This window comes from Castor canadensis, chromosome 11, assembly GCF_047511655.1.
Source record: "Castor canadensis chromosome 11, mCasCan1.hap1v2, whole genome shotgun sequence".
Classification (NCBI taxonomy): Eukaryota; Metazoa; Chordata; class Mammalia; order Rodentia; family Castoridae; genus Castor; species Castor canadensis.
This window is the reverse complement of record NC_133396.1, coordinates 39,649,629-39,673,948: the sequence shown is the minus strand read 5'-3', so window position 1 is coordinate 39,673,948 and position 24,320 is coordinate 39,649,629. Positions and strand designations below refer to the sequence as shown.

Sequence of the window (24,320 nt, the reverse complement as noted above, 5' to 3'; positions counted from 1 at the left end):
AGGTGTTGGATTTTCTGTGTACAAACTCATGTCATCTGCATATATATTTTTATTTATTCCCTTCCAATCTAGATGTCTGATATTTATTTATTTGCCTAATTGCTCTGGATAGACTCTCCAACACAGTGGTGAATAGAGGTTGTGAGAACAGACATATTTATCTTTCTCCTGAGCTTGTAAGGAAAGACTTCACTCTTCACCACTGTGCATGTTAGCTGTGAGTTGTTCATGCTATTTTTCATGGTATTCCCTTATAATCTTTTCATTCCTGGAAGGTAACTAATAATGCCATGCCTTTTATTCCTGGTGTTAGTAATAATGAGTTTTCTGTTTTTCTTGATTATTTCATTTAATGTTTGCCAACTTTCCTGATTGTTCAGAAGAACCCATTTATGTTTTATTTTCTCCACTGTTTTTCTATTCTCTATTTTCTCTCTAATGCTCATTATTTTCTTATTTCTGCTAGTTTTGGTTTTAGTTTGCTTTTATTTTTCTAGTTTTTAAGGTGGAAGTTTAGATTTTGAAATTTGAGATCTAGTAAATCCATATCTTCCTCAGGGATAGTTTCTACTGACTTCTTTTGTCGTGTTTTATATTATTTCTCTTTGTAAATACCTTCATTTCATGTTTTTTTATGCCTCATAATTTTGGTCGGAAACAGGACACTTTAGGTGACAACTCTGAATATCAGACTCTCCACCTAGATTTCATTGTTTTTTTGTTTTTGTTGTTATTAATGTTTTGTCTATTTATTTAATAAGCTTTCAGAAGTAATTCTGCAAAGTGTGCCAAGTGTGTCTTTTCCTTTTTTTTTTGCCCAGATGTGGGCAGCGAAGTCTTCTCAGTTAGCTCAATGGTCAGTTTGTGACTGGACAGAGATTTCCTCAGATGCATGGAACCAGTAAGTATCCCACATTTTACCAAAGAACTCTGTGTGTGTGTTGGGGATCACCTTCAATATCAGCTGGACTGTTTACAGCTCTGCCTTAGCTTTCACTTCCTACTTGCTCAGTGCTTCGAGATTAGCCAGAGGTGAGAGTCTGGGGTCTTTTAAAGTTTGTCTTGAGCAGGCATAGCATCCCAAGCATGCACACAGATTTGTGTATGTGTGTGGTGTTCTGGATTCTGCATAGCTTCATGGAGTATTGACAATTCCACTTAATGATTTTCAAACTGGGATTAAAAGATGGGAAATGGCACATTCAAGATCTCCATCAGGACTGAAAGGTATTAGATTCAAATCCAAATCATGCTCTTTTTATTACAAAAAGCAAGACCTCTACAACTTCCATGGATATTTCCTCTTCTATGCTCATTGGTAATCCTAGATTTATCCCAGCATGGAATTCCTCCACAATGTATATGGTAGAAGTTCTGGATTGAAGGGCAAAGCTCTTGGGGGTTGGCAAATGTCTGGGGATAGAGACTTAACTTATTCTAAGGAGTGTCAAGGATGGAGGAAGGAGGTGTCCCATGTTTGATAAGTAGAGGACAACTGCTTGTGCATTCTCAGAACTGGGAGGACACTGGAAGCCATCACAAATGACTCCAGACTTTTAAAAAATCTATCATTTATTGGTGTCTCATTATACGTTTCTGGATTTGTGCCAAGCTTTTAAACTACAGTAGTTTTGTGAAAGGAGAGAGGAAACTCAGAAATGAGTTAGTGAGGTGGAATATGATTCCAGAGTCTAAGATCTTAACTCTTTTCTTAAGTCCCTTCTGTGGAATCCAGAGCAGATGGTCACTCATCACTTCTGTGGAATCCATAATAGATGCTTGCTTATTGCCATCCAATACAACTCATTATTTCTTCAAGTTCCTCTGTTATAGATTGAGAACCCAACATGGTAGAGTGAGTAGAGTCTTCAGAATCCAGGGTTTAGTTCTAGGCTCCATCCTTTCTAATCTTTGTGACTTTGCCAGACCCACTTCCCCTTTCCTGAACTTTTTTCCTCATCTGGAAAATGAAGAGAAAAAATGTCTGGTTACAATGTTGTTGGGGCACTGATGATGATGATGTAAAGCAGCCCAATGTATCTGATAGGGGAGCTCCAAACGGAAGCTACTGTTGAAATTTTTCCATGTGAGGAAGAAAAGGCGGTGTCTCAATCAAGTTTCCATCCACATTTTGTCACTTCAGCTCACTTCCCCAATTTATATTTTCAGGTTATTGCAGCAGCAATTGCATTGCCTCTTTTCACTTAGTCAGAACCACCATTCCCTAAGCTCCTCAACAGCGTGGTCCCAACTCCTTTTACCATCCTATGTTCTCCCCTCTAAGGATAAGATATACTATCCAAAGAAGTGATAATATGTGAAGGTCTTCAGGCTCTTCTTAAGCAGAGAGATAAAACTGAGTCTCACACTGCTTATTCTAGAGCTTATACTTCTTATAATGCAGCCCATGCTCATCTTCACTTTTCTGTTATATGATCCTGTGAGACTATACTGGGCCACATGGTTGTACCTAAATTGTGGATTACAAGATCAATTTCTTTCCCATCTCTGCTAAAATGCATCTTGTCAGAGCCAGTAGAATATCCCAGATTGCCATGGCCTAGATCTTCACATCTATCTCAAAGTCTATAAATTGACAGATATAATGACAATAAATTCTACTTCATCATCCAAGTTCTTCCCACCTCCTCACACCCTTCCATCTACTAATTGCAAATGTCCTAGGCAAAAGAGCACCTGAGGTTACTTCAACAAGAAACAAGAGTAGTGGTTGGGAGGTGCTGAATTTAAGCCTGCAAGTAGTTATTGAGCACCTGTTACAAATCCCATTCTTGTAGACTCTGTCTTCTTAGACCTCACACAACCCTTTGACTAGGGCCTCATAAACCTATGGGATGGGACTCAATGAGGTCAAGTGGTATGCACACAATCACACAGCTAATAAGCTACAGTGATGGGGCATAAATCTACAGATTTGACTGACTCCAGAGCCCATATTGTCTCCCATATCTTTTTCTTGAGTCTCTTGTGTTGCTAATGGAGTCTATGAATAGCTCCCCAATTTTGGTCTATAAATATCACCTGAATAATCTATTAGAAATAAATTCTATTCTCATCTCCCCAACTTCCAGTTCAGCGGGAGCAGAGAGAGATATGGATATCTTTAAAAGATGCTAGTTGATCTGGAGGCTAGTGATTCCCATGCGATACCTGTGCTCTTCCACCCCAGTTACTGGGCTTTGAAGTTCAATTCTCATGCTGCCATGGGCCAGCTTATGTATTGATAGCCAGCCCGCCCTGGGGGCAAGAGCCCTCCTCAGGCACTACCTCTCATTGCTCCCAAGGTATTTCTCAGCCTGGAGCCTAAATGTCACCTCCTTGCAGACCCTTTCCTTGCTTTCCAGAACAGCCAGAGGAAGTGGAAAACCCCAGACGAGAAATGTTGCAATAACAGATTATGTAGCTCCTGGAGTGCTCCCTACATCGCAAAATCCCCAACTGTGGAAATAAGACATCCCTGGGATGTCTGCCATGTCATGTCCTAAACCATGAGAGTGTTCACAGAAACATAAATGACATTTCTGTCTGCCACGGACACTGCTTCCTCCCCAGCTCCACTGTACCAAGACGGCATCAAATATTTTCATTTAAAGATACTTGCTTCCCTCCCTGACCTTGAAGACTTCCCCATCGTCACTCATTGTCTTGCAAGCCTGTTCTTTAAAGGCACCCTTCTCAGTCACGAGGTAAAAAAAGAGAAAAGTGCCTCTTCCTTCCTTTCTGGATATGAGTAATGGTTGAATCTTTCTTGTGGTTAATATGCAGCAACAGGGTTTCTGCAGAACTGAGCTGAAATTTAATGAGAAGTTCTTAGACTCTAACTGCATTTTGCTTGTTCTGCATGGTATGGAAGATTTGAAGAGACTGAGAAGACATGTCAATGCAGCTTTGAACAAGTTAGCTGAACACTGAAATTCCATTTCTTTAGTAGTACAATAAGAATAGCAACCTTAATCACTTCTTGGTTGTTAAAAAACTTCAATGAAAATGTGTATACAGAGAGCTCAGCAAAGCTGCTGGATGCAGTCTATTCTCTGTGCACATCATCACTGTTCTGTGCATGTCTACACACATCGTGGTCCCTTCAAAACAACACTGTATCACCTGGGGTTTGGTGAGGGATGCAGGATTCCAGGTCCATTCCAGACCTACAGAGTTCCAACCTTTATTTTCACAAGTCCCCCAGGAATTGGGAAATACACTGAGCAATGGCTAGCTCACGATCCAGCAGGAGGAGGAGTCTGGGAATGGGCATACAGACAGTTTTCTAACTCACTTTTCCATCTTTAGCACTGTTCACCATCCCTGCTAAACTGTCAAATTTATACCCCATCTTCCGGTAGGAGAGATCATGTTTAAACTGACCTGTGGCCTCTTCAGACTGGCAGATGCTGATGGTTCCCTATTGCCTAAAGGATAAAGGATTAAGTCTGTGGAGTGTCATTCAAGGTCATTAGCATCTGGCCCCAGCTCACCTTCTGCCCGTATTCAGCCCCACCTGACCTTGCAGACTCTGCAGTAGGCAATACCTGTCCTTTCTCAAGGACAGTCTTCCCTTTCATATCACAGCTCCTAATTCTAGAAATGATTCCTCCTGCAAGGGAGACTGTTTTCTCATCCCCTTCTTCAAGCTTGCTGAAGTTCCACTTCTTGTAATTTTATTGTCTGCCTCCAAACCCACTCAGCCATCAATGGTTCCACAGTCATTGTCAGAATATGCAGACCAAGGGCCAAGCACAGAAGGCTCATGAGGAATGAGTATCTCAGAGGCAAGAACTTGACTTTTTCCTTGACCTACCAACAATTATTTTAATCTCCTTGGGTAAGTCACCTAAACTTTTGTCTTTGGGTACTTCTATCAACTGTATCTAGGTAAAGGAGATAAGAAAATTGCCAAGAGAGAATGTGTCATAATATAGCTCCCTGGGGGCTACTGTACCTAGCACAGCCATTGGCACATAGTTAGCACTCAAAAAATCCCAGCCAAATTCATTATAGTGTAAATCATACAGAGAAAGGGCCTCTGTCTGCTTCACCACTGTAATCCCAGGACCTAGCCCAGTTTCTAGTGCACAGTATATACTGAATGACCATGCTTGAGAATATATGCTAAATAAATGAATACCTAAAAGTGTTATGTAAATCATAAAGCTCTATACAAATAAAAGGCTTTTGTTTTGTTTCATTTCTGGTGATTTTGTTACCAAGACTTAGATAACGTAGAGAGAGACAGAGAGAGTTCATGAATATATTACTACAATTGCTGACTAGTTGTTATCTTCCAAGCCCACAATGACAGGATATGACTTCTCCATACACAATTCAAAGAATATCTACTGTGGGTTTTTTTCCACTATTTCAACATCTTGTTCATTCTGTTTTCAGTTCCTCTATCACTATAACAACCTGCACCCCCATAATAACTTCTAACAACTGTAATTTTCTCTTGCACCTCTGGAATGAACAATTAGGCTTAAAAGCTCCATCACTTGGTCCACATCCAACTGCCAGGGGCCCAGGTGTGTCCTTGATCATCCCTCAACCTCTAAAAATGCCAAGAAAAGACATCTTTACTTTCTAAGAAAAACAAAAGAAAGGTTCCTGCAGGATATGGACCAAACACCTGAGTGAGAGATAGAGAGACAGAGCTCCAAAAAGGAGATTTAAGTTAGGGAGACAAGGACAGCAAAAAAAAAAAAAAAAAAAAAGGCCTGTCAGGACATGGAACTGAGGCCTTCTCAACATGATTATCACCTGTTCTCTTCCTGGACAACTGTGCTGGCCCCATTCTCACATTCTGCCCTCACTGCCCCTGGAAGAACCTGGGCTAGAGTGGTTAGAAACAACTTCTGTCATAGGAACTCTCAAACCTTAGTAAGAAGATCCCATTGAGGGTAGAATTGTCTGCAGATCTTGTTAAATGGTGGATTCTGATCCAGTAGAACTTTGGTGAGACCAGAGATGCTGTGTTTCTCATAAGTTCCAGGCAATCCAAATGATTCTGCTCCACGGATCACACGTTGAGTAGCAAGGACCTACCCTGTCTCTGAACTATGGATCTCATCACTGTCTTGGAACCCTAGAAGCCCAATCCTTTGTTAAATATTTTTTATTGTGCATCTTTTAAAAGTGTGGTGGGTAATAGAATAGGCATATCAACTAACTTATTTGATGAAACATGCTCACATCCTCATTTTACGAATAAAGAACCTGAGTCCTGGAGGGATGGAATAAGCCTTCTTACTTGCTGGTCCTTCATTCCTTGGGATGTGGAATTGTGGACTTGAGCACCTGGAAATACTGGAGCATAAGTAGGTGTTGGCTTTGTGGATTTCCATTTCTGTCACTACAAGCATATCTGCATAACCTAAAAGTGGATTAACACCACTTGCTATTACCCATACATGTCCCTGTGGATGGGAGCTTCTCAAGAAAATGGACTCCAAGCCATCTTTGTTGGAAGTACCAAGGGTCCTTGTTTTAAAGGCATACTTTTAGCTTTATATATACACCATAAAATGTGTAAGAAAATAAATGCATATTTGTGTCCATCCCAGATCATGATTGAGACTGGTTAATATTTTATGAAGTTCCTTTTCCTCCTGGACACATAAGTAGACCATAGCTCCCAGGCCCCTGTGTGGGGGACATAGGACCATTCTTGCCAAGGGAATGTGAGTGGAAATGCCAATGGTCACTACAGAGGCAGAAGTTCAGAGGAGGTATGCCACCTCATTTGTGATGGACACAGAGGATTACGGAAAGAACGCTGAGACCACTGGGAATGATAGAGCTACTAGGTGCAAATAGCTGTGTCCAAGAAAAACCAAGTGTGAGATAGGGAACCTTTACCACATTGACCCACACTGGACTGTGACCTGAAAAATCAGACTTTGTCTTGTTCACCCTCAGAAACTGTGGGCTATTTTGGTACAAAGTTTGCCTTCCCTAACACATAGATTTGGTGGGCACAGCCCATAAATCTGCATTTTTTCAAAAGTCTTGAGATAATTCTGAAAAAAATCATTTTATGAAAGGCCTTGGACACAGGCTAGAAGTGTGTGTGTGGTTCAAACAACTGTGAAAAAAACCCACAAGTAACAATGATTTTTTTCTGTTGTGTGTTACCCTCATGTCATCCCCTTTTCCCATTCCTTTTTGTGACATGAAAAACTAAAAACTGAGCACATGCTTTACAGATGGTTGTGGTGGCACTCTGCTTTCTTGCAGATGGAAAAGTTAATTTTGGACAGGAGCTCAATCTCAGAGCACTTGAATGAGCTGGACATGGAAGTCCCAAAGTCTGGACTTTAATGAAAGTCATTAAAGTATGTCATTAATGAAAACAGAAAAGATTATAAATGGTTTATCTTTGCTGTCATATCTATCATCCAGTCTGTGCAGAGTCATAGGCCAAGTCTTGGGGCAGTGTAGGGGGTTGAGGTTAAGTGAAAGCAAATAGCAGCATCCACCTTTTAGGGAGTAGAGAAGCATATATGAGACTGAAAGTTGATCCCAACTGCCAGTGTTTGAAAGCAGGCACCTTCCAACCCAAAGAACTGTCTTCCTGTGACTCTCGATTTTTATCTGTACACAGCAGGGTTCTAGCAGCACATAGCATGGTCACTATTCACCCCAACACACCTGTACATACACATACATACACACCTTCACCTAGGTCCTCTGAGAAAGAGATTCTCCCTCCCTCTCCTTCTGGATGGCACCACTGCAGCTGAGTTGGAAACTGGGGATAAAGAGAGGGTACTTTGGAAAAGAATTAGTCTCTGTCGTCACCCTCATGGAGCCTGGAAGGGACTGAACCTCTGTTAATGGCTCACTATTTCTCTTAGTTCTGGTGAATGATCACTACAGTGAGTCACTCTTTTTCCAGAAGTGCCAGAGTGTTTAGACAGCTCTGGCAGAGCTAGAGGATAGAGGGTGGATGGTCCCTGTCCAGATCTGAAATCACCATATCAGATAATCAGAACAGACCATGGGCCACACAGTCCCAAGATAATCATCCAAGTTAAGACAGGAAATCTGTTGTAACTCATATTCTAGACTTGAAAAATCAGCCATCCAAGGTTCCACCCCACCTGACACAGATAATCCTCTGTTCTTTACTCACATGCATAGCCCCAGCCTAACTCCGTGCATGTTTCTAGCTAACAGGGTAGGATGGCACCTAAGGTCTTCCTGGCTCAGAAGGAAGGAACCAACTCTCAAGGTAAACCCCTCTTACACAGCGAAGGCAGTATTGCAGTTCTAAAACTTCAGAACTAAAATTTTCATGCTTTGGAATGGATCCCATTTGTTAGACAAACTCTCATGGCAGCAGGTGTAGTCTTAGAAGGTATGGTGTTGTTTGAGGCCAACGGACACTGAGCTCCTTGGTGGCACAGACTTTGCCTTTTTAGTTCATTGTAGGGCTCAGTGGAATCTCCATACAATCATAACCAAAGGGATGAATGAAAACAGGAAGGAAGGAGGGAATGCTGAGCGCCTCACTTTCCACAGTACACAAGACTAAACTAAATCACGAAGACTGAGCTTGCGTATGTGAGGAGATACAGTCATTAACCATATAGACATAGACGAGCCAAACCCTCAACTTCCCACTAGATGCCTTCACCATCAGCAGGAATAAGTTAAGTCCAATAGGCCCAAAATCTGATTCTCCCTGGGCGTCTGGAGCTGAGTAAACAAAGCCAGACATAGAAATTCAGACGTGTTAAAGTAGACAAACAGATGTGTATAGAGAAATAAATGCCACAGTAACCTTTGAACTTGCATTACAGAATCAGAAAAAGAAAAACCCCAGACATTTATGATTCTAACTGAAGCCACATTTCTGAGGCTAGTTAGCTATGACTGAAACACAAGACACTTACTTTCCAGCCTCTATTCCAAATGACATTGTGTAACAATTCTTTTCACTGTTCATGTCTCAACTTCTAGTAGTGAATGCATTGCAATAACTATTACTGGTGCTTCTTTAGTAAGGTACCTATCTATGCCAATTAGGCTGTATGTATAAAACACTCTGGTTAAAGGATCACACTTCTAGAATGTTTTGGTAGGAAGTCTGATAGAGGGGAGAGATTCAAGTAGTCTCCTATCAGAATCCATATCTATTCCATTGGGCAAATTATTTAACCACCTTGAATCTTGGGCTCTTCATCTGCAAAAATGAGAATGATAGCAGTACAGCCTGTATATGGGTATTATAAATAGGATTACATGAAATATCCTATTTTAAATGACTCAGACCTAATTTGATATGTAAGCCAATGAACCCAAGCCCCACTTCCTTCTATCCTTTTTGTCCAAAATTTTCCACATCTCACTTGTTTTTTCCTTTTTTATTATCTAATATTTCATCTCACTTTCAGAGTCTAACACAGTTCTGATTTCTTATAGATATTTGCTAAGTGAACAATGAATTGAAACACATTCATTCAAATATCCTTTTTTAGTCAAGTCTCTCCTACTGAAGATTTGGCTCTGATCTGCATAGTTAAATTGAGTTAAGTGTCTGGAAGACCTACTATGTGCTGGCCCTGCTGACAAGCTTTGGGAGTAGCTAGGCGTGCACCTTCTTCCTCTCCATATCATCACTGCAAACGGCATGATTGGATCTCTTCAGAGCACACATGGGACTGAGCATGTTTCTTATGCCACTATTTATTTTCTGCCCCAGATGATAGAATATGATTTGTCTTATTTAGTCATCATAAGATGAATTTATTTCATCCTTTCTTCTGTCATTCTCCCTTCCCCATGTGCGCACACACACATGTAACACATGCATACACAAAGGTGACTACCAGTCCACAACAGATACTTCAGGTCATTCTAATTGGATCTACCCTCAGAAGCTGTGCAAATCTGAACAATAATAACAACAGACACATTTTCAAACAAACTTCAGTTTCTTGATATGCAACATGGATTATTTTTTTTGCAGATATTGGGGGGCTTAATAAGAAAAACAAACTTTTCACTTCTTGCCTTCCTTCTGTGCTGTTGCATCTCTTAGCCAAGCACCAGGCACTAAGAGGCTTTGTGCTGACTCACTCTTCTTCAACCTTGGTAGATGGAAACTCTGGCCTAGAAAGATCCCTTTGTGATTGGTGCTGACATTCTTTCTGCACACCGTCCCAGACCTGTGCCTTGCCCCTTCTTTGAACCAGAGTCCTTGAAGTTACTCAACACAGCATCTGCCCTGGCTGGAGCAGCATCCACCCCTCTGGACTTTCCCAGGGACAGCTGGCTGGCTCCCAGGGCCTGTGGTGCCTGTCCTGCTTCTAAGGCCCCCTACCTTCCTGCTGTTCAGTAATCTTCTCAACGGGATGTCACCCAGTGTACTCAGAACCACTGCTGCTGTAAGGCCCAGCAGGTTCAAGTGCAACATTATAACGTGACTTTGTGCTCTCTCTCTCGTGCACATGCACACACACATGTACACACATACTACCCTTATTCTTTACTTTCTCCTCTATAAATTCAGGGGGAAGGAGTTCCTCTGGGAAGGCCCTGGGAATCAGGGACCTTGTCATCTCAGGTCATTTCCAACAAATATCTCTTTAGTGGGATTCTCTACAGGAGAATATGAGATTAGACCAAGGAGATATGTGGGGATGTGGCAGGGCCAGGTTTATCAGTCCCACAGATGGACACATACTCCTGGAGCCAGGCGACATGAGATAACAGCGGCAATTAACAAGCAATATTCTAAAAGCAAAGAGGCAGGAACTATTACTATTCTATTTTGTGGATGCTGAAGCAGAGGTGCTACCAGGCTAAGCAACTTGGCCATGATCACACAATGTGACAAGTGACAGAGCCAGGATTCAGGCCCCAGTGATCAGGCTCTAGTGACTTCTCCTTGTACCCCTTACACAGGCAGAGCTACAAACCTGGGCAGACATTCCCACACCATAGGATTTGCTTCTTACAGGCATCAACATGGGAAGAAGAGGGCCCATCCCTCATTTTATCTGGCTCCGTCTTCCCTTGTCACCTATCACCTTGCTCACTCCTCCTAGAGGAGGACCTAGTCCTAGCACAAACCTGCAGACTTCCAGGCCCTGGAGCTTCTACCCTACCCACTCCCTGCCCCTAGGAAATGGAACCCAAAAAAAGTGCCCTCATCTCCACACCTATGGAAACATCTGACTACAGGGCCAGGTTTTATTCCAAACAGCCCCCATATTCTCTGGAGGAGCCACCTCTTAGATCTTGAAAACTAAGGCAAGAATGACAATTTTAGACATGATGATGCATTTAGAGCATTTAACAAAGGACCTGCACACAGTAGGAGCCTAATGAGTGAAGACAGCAGTGGTGATAGTTGTGTGCTGCCACTGCTGAAATGAGCTGGAAGCAGAATTGGGTGCAGAGCTACCCAGAGAGGCCTGAACTTGGAGACTCCTGAGCACTGTGGCTGCTGGTGCAGTCCTGAAAGCGGGCCTGGAAGAGCTCTGTACAAGTGAGAAAGCCCAATCTAAAGCTGCCCTGGAGGCCAGGCAGGAGGAGGGAGGCAAGAGGAAGAGATACGCACATGCAGGGCAGAGGCTGGCCCATCCTAAGCACTCCTGACAGGTTACCCTCTCCTCACGAAGCACTAAGAAGCTGGCGTAGGGCACCCCTCGCCATCCTGAGGACTCAGTGCAGGCCCCTCCCATCTGCCCTTCAGCCCCCATTTCTACCCTTTATACTCTGAGCCTTCCAGATAGTGTGGATTTTCCTCCAGGGGATCGGACAATGGGAAAGTCCCAGCTGTGTTGAATGTCCCCTAAAAGCAGAATGAGTTTACTCTGAGCCCATGTTGTGACTGCTTCCAGCCGAACTGGAGCTGTCCAGTGGTCAGAAGGAGTGGCTGCCAGCCGCACTTCCCTCCTCAAAGCATGGACCCACCCAGCCTCCAGTCGCCTGGAAAATCCCAGGGAATTCTCCCACTCTGTGTAATAGATGCATGGCTCCATTCCAGTGCGTCTGGACACTTGCTAGAACAGAAGGAAGGTCAAAATGACTTCAGTGTACGCATTTCACCTCTGCAGCCTTAGTTTTCACATCCTTAAAAAGCAGGAAATTAGTTACTTCACAGAGTTATGCAGAGTAGGAGGTCAAGGTCTGGGGGCGGATGTGAACTCAGATTGTTTTAGAGGCAGCAGCCTCACCTTACCTATGTCATCTGCTCATCAGAGGGAGGGTCAGGCCACATGGAACACCCAGAGTCAGGATCCAGAACACTTCCTCTTTCCAGCTCTGCAAACTTTATCCGTGGTAAGCCTCTCTGGACCTCTGCTTCCTTGTGCACTGATGATCAGTAAGGAAGGATCAAACTGTGAGGTGTGAAGCAGCTAATGCTTATGTCATCCTCCCTCTGTGCCTGTAGGTGGGGTCCCCTAGTGAGTGCTCCCCTGGCTGTTCCAAGTGCCCTTTCATGGCCTCCTCTCCCATTATCAGCATAACTCATGTGGTCTTCTGAAAAGCATCCACTCTGCTTTGTGAAATGGGCTGCAAATTAGGGGCTCCAATGTAATAAGAGGAAGTCCGCCAGCCTTGGGACCTTTCTCCAACTCACAGGAGGATCTCTGCTCGGCCAGGCCTCCGACAAAGCTTCTCATTGCCCAGTTCCTCCAGCAATTAGCTTTCCGTTTCCCTATCTCCCAGCTCTGTCCAGAGCCAAAGCCAGGCAGAAGAAGTAAGCCAAATCTTTCCTGGGGTTTCCCCATTGCCGCTTATTGTTACTTTGGCACCTGAGAACACCTGACCTTTCTCTGGTTTTCCCCTGAACTCTGCCTGGACTACCCACCCTGGCAAGGCTCCACTCCTGCTGCCTTCAACAAAATGGGTGAGTCCTCTGCAGGTCTGGTGACAAGACCTCAGCACCACAGTGTGCTCCGGTGAGAGTCACTCTGTATACCCCATGGTGACACATGTGCAAGGCATAGTATGCCCTTAGCCATGGTCATCTAGACCAGGACCTTAAACAGCAACTAGTCACATTGAGAAAGGCATTCCCTTTCAATTTAACTTTTAATCTTTCTGATTCCATGAAGAAGAAAATCCCAGTGCTTGTACCTGCTGATTTCTCCCTCTTCTCTCCTCCTTTCCCTTTCCCTTTCACCCTCTTTCTGTCCTTTTCCATTTCCCTCTCCCTTTCCCTTAAAAACTAAGGAACTAACTCCTTCTCTCTCTCTCCTTCCCCCTTTCCCTTCTCTCTCTCTCCCCCCCTCTCTATCCACCCTGCTCCCCTCCGGGCTCAGTATTCCAGGCAGGCAGTTGACTTAAATTGAAATTGAAAAAACAAAGCTTGTTATTATTACACTTATGGAAAAGAATATTGGTTTCAAATTTACAGTAGTTATAAAATGTTTCCTTTCAAAATGAATTAAGTAAAAAAAAAAGTCATTCTAAAGAAAACCACTTATGTATATAAGAGGACAATGTTACAAAAACTTGTTAAAAATCCTAAAAGTAAAATGCTAAAATTGAGAAAGACACACCATAATAGTGAGAATTCCAGACCCTATTGGATGAGATGTTGAGTAACAGAATTTCTTAATATCCCCTAAATCTCAGCTCTAAGGTTACCACATACCCATAAGATAACGTTGACCTTTTTTTTTATTTATATATTCAGAAAGTAGTTGTGTTAAAAAATATGAAGGAGCTAAAAAGGGCTGAAGAGAGAGCTCTTTGCAGTACCAATCTGGGCTCAGGAAGACAGAGGTGGAGAAAGCAGAAGAGGGGTCTATAGGCAGGAAAAATCTACACTGGGTCCTGGCTGACAGGTCTGGGCTCATTGGTAGACTGAGGCATCTGTGAGCCTCTGGGAAAAGTGCACCATAGAAAGACCCTAGGAAAAGAAATCAGATGCTGTAGATTCTAATTTCAGCTCTGATTCCACCTGACTTCAGCTTTCTGTGTCTGGTTTTCTAGGGAACAAAAGAGTCTTCAGAAAATATATAACCTTCAGCAAATCACTTTATCTCACCAGACCTCAGTTTTCTCATTTGCAAAATGGCAAAGGTAGAATATCTTGGCTTATAGAGATATTGGGAGAATTAAAAGTGAGCAAAACAGAATAATGCCTGCTGTGATTGATGTAGCCCTTGTATCTGTCCCAAGATAGGCTCCCAGTGATTTAATGAATTAATATATTAAGGCATCCAGCAGATATATGTACATATTATGGGTTCTTGGAAATGGTGGGTCTGATGATAATCGCCCTGCCCCCAGCACTATTTGGCAATGATAATGAATCCGTGGCAGGGCAACAATGGAAAAGCTAGTTGAGACATCCAGCAGTTTTTAGTGGATCTTTAGAGATTCAGAAGTTGGCAGATGGATGGCTCCTAGTTCCTGGGTCCAACAGGGCACCTGTGTATAAAACCAGCCCTCTAGTTCTCCAAGCTCCAGTTTTGTCACTTTGCCCCTTAGTGAGGAGAGCACAGATTCTGGGCTGGATCCCTGACCATACAGCAGAAAGAAAGAAATTCTGGCAAGAGAGGGAAAAGGCAAATAGGTGTTTTTTTGTTTTTTGTTTTTTTTTTCTGGAAACCTGCCTAAGGACACATCTAAAGAGCCACAGGAAGGCATGTGGACTTTCCCTGTCTCGATGACTAATACTGCTCCTCTATTTGTGACTCTAAAGGAGCTCCTTTGTTCACCAGAAAGCCAGACACATTCCTCCCTCCTAACCCATGGCCACCCATCATAGTAAGCCAAGTTGGTTGCATTTTGCGAGCTACTTTGAATCAAAGGGGATAAAGAGTTTTCTGAATAGAATTTTTCTCTGTGTTCATTCAACAGAACATTAGTAAGCACTTTTTGGGCCATGTCCTAATCCAGGCAGGAGGGAACCACAGATCTCACAGATATATCAGAGCAACAATCCAGACCAAGAATTGCAATGGAGTGGATCAACACTTGTTTAGGGCAAGCATGAATGCTGTAGAGACATAGAAGTGTGCATTCATCAGAAACAGTAGGCAATTTATAGATATACAGAAAGAGATTTGTTGTGAGAGATTGGCTTAGTGGCAACTGAAAAGTCTCACAGCCTGCTACGTGCAAGATGGAGGCCCAGGAGAGCTGGTAGAATTACTTCAGTTCAAGCATAGAGGTTTAAGACCTGGGAAAGCCAATAGTGTAAGTATTAGTCTGAGACTGAAGGCCTGAGAAAAAAGAGCACTGATGTCTAAGGTCAGGAAGAAATGGATGCTCCAGCTCTAACACAGAGAGAGAAATTAGCATTTCTTCTTTTTGTCCTGTTTGGGCCCTGATGGATTGGATGATGCTCACACATATTGGTGAGAGTGATTTTCTTTACTCAGTCTACCAACTTAAATGCTAATTTCTTTTGGAACAACCCTCATAGATGCACCCATAAATAATGTTTGTCTAGCTCTCTGGGCAACCCTTAGCTCAAGTCTGGTTGAGACATAAAACTAAGCACCACAAAGGACTTCTGTTTCAGCCTTGGCTCACAGGAGCCAAAACTCAGCCTCTGAGCTGAGTTTTGTGAGATGAATAGATGTTAGCCTGATAGATAGAGGAGGAAGAGCTACCAGGAAAAAGAAAGAGCTTGTGCAAAGACCCAGAGGTACGCCTTTTGATAGACGGGAGTAGGGGTTTGGTTTGCAGGATCCCCAGGATCCATGGGGATAAAGGGGAAAGTTGAGACTGGAGTAGAAGGCAGGGGTCAAGCTGTGACTGAGCTCTGAGTGACATGGGAAGGCTGAAGACAGAGGGGAGTCCTCAAAAGACTCTCAATAAGGAAAAACACAATCAGCTTGGGCTTTCAGTCTTTTGGCAGCAGAGTGGAGGCTGGATTACAGGTATAAAACTAGGCAGAAAGCCTACCTGGAAGCTTTGGTATCCAGAAAAGGGATTTTAAGAACTAATGAAGAGTGCTGCCAATTGGAATAGTGAGGAGGGGCTGGACTTGGAGCAGAAGGTAGATGGGAAAGTTCAGAACGACTTACTATTTTCTATTCAATTTGCTGAGCCAATGTTCAGCTCCTTAAAGTCATAAACCATGTTTTATCATGGTTTATGGCATCGCAGGCACCTAGCAAAGTGTTTTGCACAGAACACATCCTTGATAAAACTTTAAAGGTGGGTGGGTGATCAAATGACCTATCAGGGTGTCATTGATATCTAATCAGCATTGGTAACACTTCTCATCTTAGCTTCTCTCTAGGGAATATGGAGGCCTTAAAGAGGTAAGGGTCACAGAAATCTTTAATCAACTCAGACTAGAAAACCTCCTCCTTCCCTCAGAGGTCCAGCTGGAGTCACTAGAAGGAGGGAGCTCTGGACCGGAAGCAGAGTCTTGGCCACTGTCCTCCTGGTCTTGGCCATCTGCCTGCAAGACTTCCTGGGACACAGTTGGGGATTTTTTCAGGAGGCCGGCGGCCTGGGCAAAGAATCAAGGCAAGGTAGTAGAGAGTGTCTTAAAGTTGTGGTCCAATTCAGTCCTTAATTGTGGCATAACTTGGACCTCAACTTCTTCTTCTGAAGAACAAGATCAACTTTACAAGATTGTAGTAAGGATCCAATGAGGCAAGACTGTTCAAGGCACTTATTGTAGATCAATTTAATTATCATGAGTGTGCATCTGAGAGCAGGATAGCAAAAGTGTACCGGCTTTGGAGACTTGTTTTGTTATTTTCCATCTATGTGTCCCTGACCAAAGTATGTAACTTTTCTGAATCTCAGGTTCTTAACTATAAACAGGGAAAATAGACTGCCTGTTATAGCAGGCTGTTGTAAATACCAGAAATGAGAGAATATATGTAAATGAACTGATCAGCTGTAAAATGCAACATACCTCTAAGGAATTACAATTACTGTCAAAATAATTATAACAGGGAAGGCAATTTGATGATTATTTTTCTTTGGGAACAGATTGTTTGGTGGCCTTAGTGAGATTTGTGAGTGTAGCCAGGGGTCCCTGTAGCTTTGGGTTAGACATGTTAACTAATGGTTAAAGTCCACACCTGTCTTCCTCATCAATGCTTCAGATGGCTGAAACCATCTTTGAAGACCTCTGCATCCCCTGTGACCAGTGTGTGACCCAGAGATATGATTCCCACCAGGCAAATTCTTTAAGGGTTAAAGGTATGAAGTAAAAGTGATTGCAAGAGATTATTCCAGAATCCATGCATGGAGATTTTGCACATCACTTACTAGAGACCCCTATACTCCAAGCACTGTGTAATAGAGGAAAGATTCCTCCCGGAAAAAATAGTGACCTACAGTCCAGCTCAAGCCCAGGTCACTAATTTGCTGCATGATTTTGTGCTAGTCACTGCCTTAGTGTCTTCAATCTGTGAAACAAGGCTTGGATGCCAACATTATCCAATGCTTATATAAACCAACCCTCTTATCTGACAGCTGTACTCACTGCCAGAAGGGTGATTTCTTAGCTCATAGGTTGTTAGTAACCCTGAGCTCTAGACAGCTAGAAGAAAAGGCTATAAACAAAGGGTGAGGGTCTCAAGTCAGAATGTCTTCTGGGTTCCCCAAAAGCCTAGCTAAGAACCCAGCATCCCAGCAAAGTGGGAATTCTGTTCTATTTTACAAGACACAAATAACAGGGGTGGGGCAGGGGGATGCTGACTTTCTTTTTCCTAGAAGATCTAGAAACTACTACTGCCCTGTATCATCCCTCAAAATGCTATATCTAACATCACCAGAACTGAGTTTGGTAGATGATAAGTTCTAAGGAGGTAAAACTAACTAAAATAAGAAAAAGGAAAAATGGGGAACTAGAAAAAATAACTGCAAGAAAACACAAGCAACAGAAACTGATGACCAAAAAGGGAAGTAGAGTCTCAGACTAAAGAAGATAAAAGGAATTACATTGCAAAACACATTTGAGAAATGGGAATGAGAAAGATGAGGTTCTGGCAAGATGTGAATGCAGATCTTACTGTGAACCATAATGGGTTTCCAATCTGGGTGTCTAGACTCACTTTCTTGCAAGCTTTTGGAGAGTATAGCTGTGCCAGTTGTAGATACAGAAGACCTGTTTTCCAGGTAAGACTGTTGGGATACAGTCTTACCCTGTGACTTTGGGCAGGTCATTTCACATACCTTTGTAATGGCACAATGAACAATTGTCCCTGTCCTATAGGGCCACTAGGGGTATGAAGTGAAATGATGCTAAAAGTTGTGCCCTGGGCACAGAGCCCCATGTCCCATCCCATGGGGAATCTTTGTATGTAAGACATTTCTTGCCTTGGAAGCTATCTTGGGTGTGAAAAAAAAAAAGGATAAAAAATGAATTATAAAAAGATTTGGAAACTTTTCATTTTTCCTTCTGCATATGAGGACTTGAGACAGCAGGCTGATCAGTCAAGTGATTCAGTGACTCAATGAGGGGGGTGAGTCTGCTGGGTCAGGCTCCAACGTGGTTCAAACCCAACAAAGCAAAGCAGCTATTTTCAGATTTTTGACCTTTTTTATTCATCTGAGATCTAGCCATCCCCAACCTCTCCATCTACCATCATGAACTCTAACGGAGTTCATGGATAAGTGCGTGAGGTACATGACTCGCAAACTAGACAATTACTGCTTATTAAGTGAGTGAATAAACGAGTGGTGAATGAACAAATAAAATGAATGAATGCCAGGCCCTGGACTAGGTGCTATATAGCTTGAAGGAATAGTTAGATCCTACCTACCACAGCATGTACATGGTAGAGACGTCCACATAAATAACCTCGAAAACACAGGGTGCGTAATGTGTTAAGTATTAATGTGTTAAGTGAATAATAGGTTCATGTGCCCAAAGGCTTCTGCAAAGACTTCTCTAGCCTTTCTAAGCTAGAGAAACAACTTGTTCAAGAGCCGTGCTCTGGGAAAGGTGGCACGTTGTGTCACTATGCATACAGTACTTGACAGGCATGATTGGTGATCCATGGCTGAAAAGGTCTCTGGGGCCAGGTGAGGCCTCTTCATTACCATATTCAGGTTTTGGGCTCTCCCAAGAAGACATGGAGAGCTGCTGAGATTTTAGGAAGGTCAGATTCATGGCTTTAGAAAATAAGTTAGCCATCAGTACAAACGATGGGCTAGATGGTAGAGCTTTTCTTGGTATGAAATGTTGAACAGTTACAGTAGAACTCAGATTAAGGTAGGGTCTTTGGGGAAGAGGAAGACCCTATGAGAGATACTCCAAAACTGATCAATGATCAACTAGATGTGAGTAGAAGGGAGGCAAATCAAAAGATGGAGCTAGGGTTTCTACCCTGGCTGTTTGGGTGAATGGTATGTGAATTCATGGGAGAAGCAGCAGATCTGGGAAGAGTAGGATAAGATCAGGCACCAAGGAGGCATTCTCCACCTTTCTTGCACTTACCATGATACCTGGTACTCATAGTAATGCCATCAAAGGATGGTCTGGGGAACTTCAAAATTCTCCATAGACTCCACCCAAAATGAAAATACAAACTAGGGGAAAATGATAAACCACTTCAATATGGGCTCTATGGTACATCTTTCTACCAAACTGATTCCCTAAAACCCTCTTGGGTAGAGGCTTTGCATCTCCTATAGAGGCTTATTACATCTTAGTTGGAAAAAGAAAACAAAGAGAGGGAGGGACGAGACAGATGTCAACAAGAAAAGAATGAACTTATTGGAATTGAGTGACATTCAAATGTGAACACCCAGTGGGCAGATGATACACAGGTCCTTTGCTCATCTAAAGAGTTGCTGGTGAATATTGTGAGTTGTAAACAACACCTTGTTGTTTGTTAGAAACTGACCCAGCTGCTTCCTGGAACAGTTAGTTAAACCAAAACCAAACAACTATCAACAGTATATTCCTTCTATATCTCAAATACTTATAAACCCCAGCCCTAATCTCATTCTGAGCCAATATCTTTTAGCACTGGCCCCTTTTCTCCCTTGGAAAGTGAATACAACTTTGCTTCTGCTTTTAATTCTTGCTTTTCTGTGAAATCATTCATACCCTGCACACCAGCCTCATAGACTAAGATCTAATATTACTGGTGGCCTGTACAAGGGAGAAATGCTTCCCCAACCACTCTAAAGATTGGGTAAGTCTTACTTTCATTTTAAGGAAAAGGCATTTCTCGGGACATGATGGTAGTTTTCTTGGCCTGAACTCCAACGTCAGTCTGTCATCATCCCTTAGGTGAGATCCATTCAAGGTGGGGATACCCACTTGTCGGACATCTTAATTTGGAACTCTGCAGCTTTTGGGATGCTGAAAGCCAAGAACTTCCTCTAATTTGTTTTGAGGGTCATGCTTCCTCTAAACTCTGGGTCAAAAGTGTCTTCTCCCACATTTGGTCCCTGCTGCTTCCTTCTAGTTGTCTTTATGGGCAACACTCAACTGGCCCCACTTAAGAACTTGCCTTTGTACTGTTCCTCAGAAACTGGAAGCAGATGGGCCTGACTGACCTCAAACAAAAGAGCTTAATATTCATTACTTGGCCACAGTATAAGTTGCCTGACCAAGAGGTTTGGCCTGAAAATGACTGCCTTAATTTTGATACTATATTGCAACTTTATCTCTACTGTCACTGCCTAAACCAATGGTCACAGGTTCCTTATGTCCAGAACTTTCTGGCCCTTTCTCAAGACCCAGACCCACCAATCCACTTGTTGCATGCTCTTCCTAAATCCCCACCGAATTTTTATGAATCTGCAGATTATCTCCCTCTCAATACTCCCATGGCTTCTCAACCTCCTCCGCAGATGTCTTAAAATTTCTCCTTTTGCTCATCATCTTCATCGTCCCCTTCCTTTCTTTTATGTCCTTCCTTTCAATCCTTTGGAGACCATGGGTCTCCTACTAATCCTGCCTCCTCCTCTGGGACTCCCTCCTTTCAAGGTCCTCTGATCACCTAACCCTGAGGATATCCCTTTGCCACCCTGCCCTCAATCTTCTACCAGACCATCCTCTCCTTCTGTTCCTGTGGGATGTACCAGATCTCAAAGATCCTTCTCTTCTCTTTACCCTCTTAGAAAAAATGGCAGGAATAAGGGAACCTTTCAGAGTTCATGTTCTCTTTTCCATGTATGATTTGTCACAAATTGAAATGAAATTTGACAATTTCTCCCAGGACCCCTCTTCATGTTACCAAGGAATTTAAATATCTCACCTTATGACTTGATTTGGAAAGATGTTCATGTCCTTCTAATAACTTGCCTAAATGGACAAAAGAAAAAGAAAACAGACCCAAACAAAAACCAGAGAATATGTGAATGACTTAAATTGATACTATACCAATAAATACAGCTTCAAAGCAGTGCTTGATAAAGATCCATTTGGGATTACCAGGCACTCTCAAATGGCACATGTCTTATAGAAGAAATGAAGAATCACCATCAAAACTGCTAATTTCAACAAAGTAAGAGAGGCTACCCAGAGTGCAGCTGAAAATCTTGCTCCGTTCCTTCCCTGATCACCTGAGAACCTCTGCCATTTCATTAATTTAGACCTTCACTCAATGGAAGGAATACCTGTTTTGGCCATGACCCTCAACTCCCCATAGGCCCCTGACATTCAGCGCAAACTCCAAAAATTTGGAAGGGACCAGGGACCCCCGTTTTAGAACTGGTTGATATGGCTTTAAAATTTTTCCACAATAGGAATGGAAAACAAAGAGAGGCTAAAATATAATAAATAAATAAACTTAAAGGAAGGAGAAGACTGAGTCTATCCACCTGATGACTGGAAGACTTACCCTAGACTGGCTGAATAGCCCAATGCCTCTGGCAAGGGCCCTAAGGATGGGGTCTCCTTCTACTGTAAGCAAACTGGTCACTGGAGCAAAGAATGCTCTCAAAATTGACTGCCTCCAAGACCTTGTCCCCAGTGCAAAGAGAGACACTGGAAGAGGGGTTGTCCTTTCCTTAAGAAAGAGGGAACAAACCTCCCCAGGGGTCAAATGGATCCTCTAAGGGAAGCACCTCCAGTTAGCTCACCACTCATGGGACTTCTGAACACAGAAAACTGATGGGCCTCAAATGCTGGCCCAGGATCCAGATTTCACTATTAACATGGCCCAGCCTCTGATAACTCTGTGTATAACAGGTAAGCCAATTAATCTTCTTATCAGTACCGGAGTTGCTTACTCTGCTCTCTCTGAATTTACAGGCCTTCTCTCCCCATCATTTATCATCATAATTGGAGGAGGAGGACGGACTCTTAAAGCCCTCTGAACTCCCTTATTAACTCGTGCCTTGGGAGATCAAGCTTTTACCCACTTATTCTTAGTTATTCCAAATTACTCAAAGTGTCTCCAGGTTAGGGAGGGACATTATTACTAAGTGAGGTACCCCTGTATCCCTAACCTCTATATCTCCTCCCAGCTTACTTGCCCTCCTGACCCCCTCCATACCAGACACTTTCTCTTCCCTGACACATTTCAACAAGTTCCTCTTTAATGCCCAATACCTGAGCCCAAAAGGTGAAACTGATTGGCCTTACCCCAGCCCTACAATTAGGGCAGTCAAAACTACTAAATATTTATACTGACTCAAAATATGCATATCATGTCCTACATTCCCATGCTGTCATCTGGAAAGAAAAGGGCCTCATCACTTCTCAGGGATCCCCACCCATATAACATTCCTTCCTTATACTACAACTTATATAAGCTGTACAGCTAACAACCTAAGTGGCAGTTATCCACTGCAGGGGCCACTTACCATGTCAGAATTGGCAACTAGACTTTACACACAGACCTTCACATAAGCGTCACAGATATCTTTTATCCATGACTGATACCTTCACTGGCTGGCTGGAGGCCTTCCCCACTACATCTGAAAGGGCTTCAACAGTTGCTAAGGTTTTATGGTAATCTAGTGCTCCTAGACTTGGGCTTCCTGTTTACAGAGTAACAGTGGGCCAGCCTTTACTTCTTAACTTATTCAGCAAGTGGCACAAATTTGGGGGTTACTTATTAACTCCACTCTACACTTGACAACTGTAGTCTTCTAAAGGGGGGTGGGGCTAAAAGGTCCATTCCTCTCTCAAGAGACAACTCACTAAACTCTGAAACTCCACCAAAGTTGCATAGATCTCCTTCCTCTTGCTCTCCTTTGACTTTGTGCTACCCCTTAGGGCTCCTCTTTCCCTCTGTCCCTTTAAACTCATGTACAGGTGCTCCTATCTCCTTGTACCCTAACTTCCTCAGGACCTTCATCTCTTAGGTTCTTACTTACCTGCCATTAAACTAACCTATTGACTTCTCAAAAATATGCCGGTCAAACTCTTTCTTGACCTATAGACTGTACTCTTAAAACACTTTCTTTACAATCCAGAGATTGGGTTCTTCTAAAAGACCTCACTGGACAAGCAAAACCTCTACAACCACCCTGGAAAGGCCCTTTCAGGTTATATTAACCACCAGCACAGCTGTTGAGCTTTGGAGTCTACTTTCTTGGATCCATTTATCTAGGCTTAAGGCTATTGCTCCTCCATCATTTGAGGATCCACACACCAAACCCAGCTCCCCTACAACTTCTGAGGATCCATTAGACTTTCTAATGGGGTAGTCCTCCAAAACAGAAGAGCTCTTGATCTCCTAACTGCTGAACAAGGAGGCACGCATGCTATGCTTAAAGAAAAATCTTACTTTTATGTAAATCAGTCTAAAATTGTACAAACTAACTTACATGAGCTATTAAAACAGACCAATAAAAAAGGGAAAAAGCCTCCACTGTGGATAAAATTGTTTCATTAAAAACTAAACATCTGGTGCTGGTTTTCTGGGTTAACTCCCTTTCTAGAACCTTTGGCTGCCATTGGGTGTCTTCTCATTTTCAGGCATGTCGCACCATCTATATCTTAATCATTTTTCTCCAAAATCATATGACCCAATCCATAGAGAGTCTACATACTCCTAAAACCAATCGGGCCTTTCAAACTGTCCAATTCCAGCCCTTATCCCAAAGTGACCCCCTAACCTCTCAGGGACAACTCTATGACCCTACTCAGCAGGAAGACAGGCCTTCCTCCCTCAACTCCCCTAGAAGAGGGGGTCATTTTGGGTAAGCGCCCAAAGAATTGGTCTCCCTGTCTGAGTGGGGAGATAGAAGGCACCAACACAAATTAACCAGAATGACTCCATTTTGTAAACGACTCCATCTTGTCTGGCAAGAAGGCTGTTTTGCAGAAACTTTTTCTGAACTCAAGTGGAACCCCACTTGCATCTTGTTGACAGCACATTTGACTTCATGATGTCATAGAGGAGATTGTATACTTAACAAGCTACCACCTTGGCAAAACAATGAGAAAC

General features: G+C 42.8%; 1 long non-coding RNA gene across 1 annotated transcript; it reads right to left on the bottom strand.

The window, feature by feature from the left end:
• Positions 1-1,586: 1,586 nt before the first annotated feature.
• On the bottom strand, positions 1,587-22,856 carry LOC141414050 (uncharacterized). The gene is made up of 4 exons (XR_012439152.1): positions 22,729-22,856; positions 21,177-21,223; positions 12,209-12,342; positions 1,587-1,960 (listed from the first exon to the last, which is right to left on the bottom strand). It is a non-coding gene; the product is annotated as an uncharacterized lncRNA (long non-coding RNA).
• Positions 22,857-24,320: the final 1,464 nt, after the last annotated feature.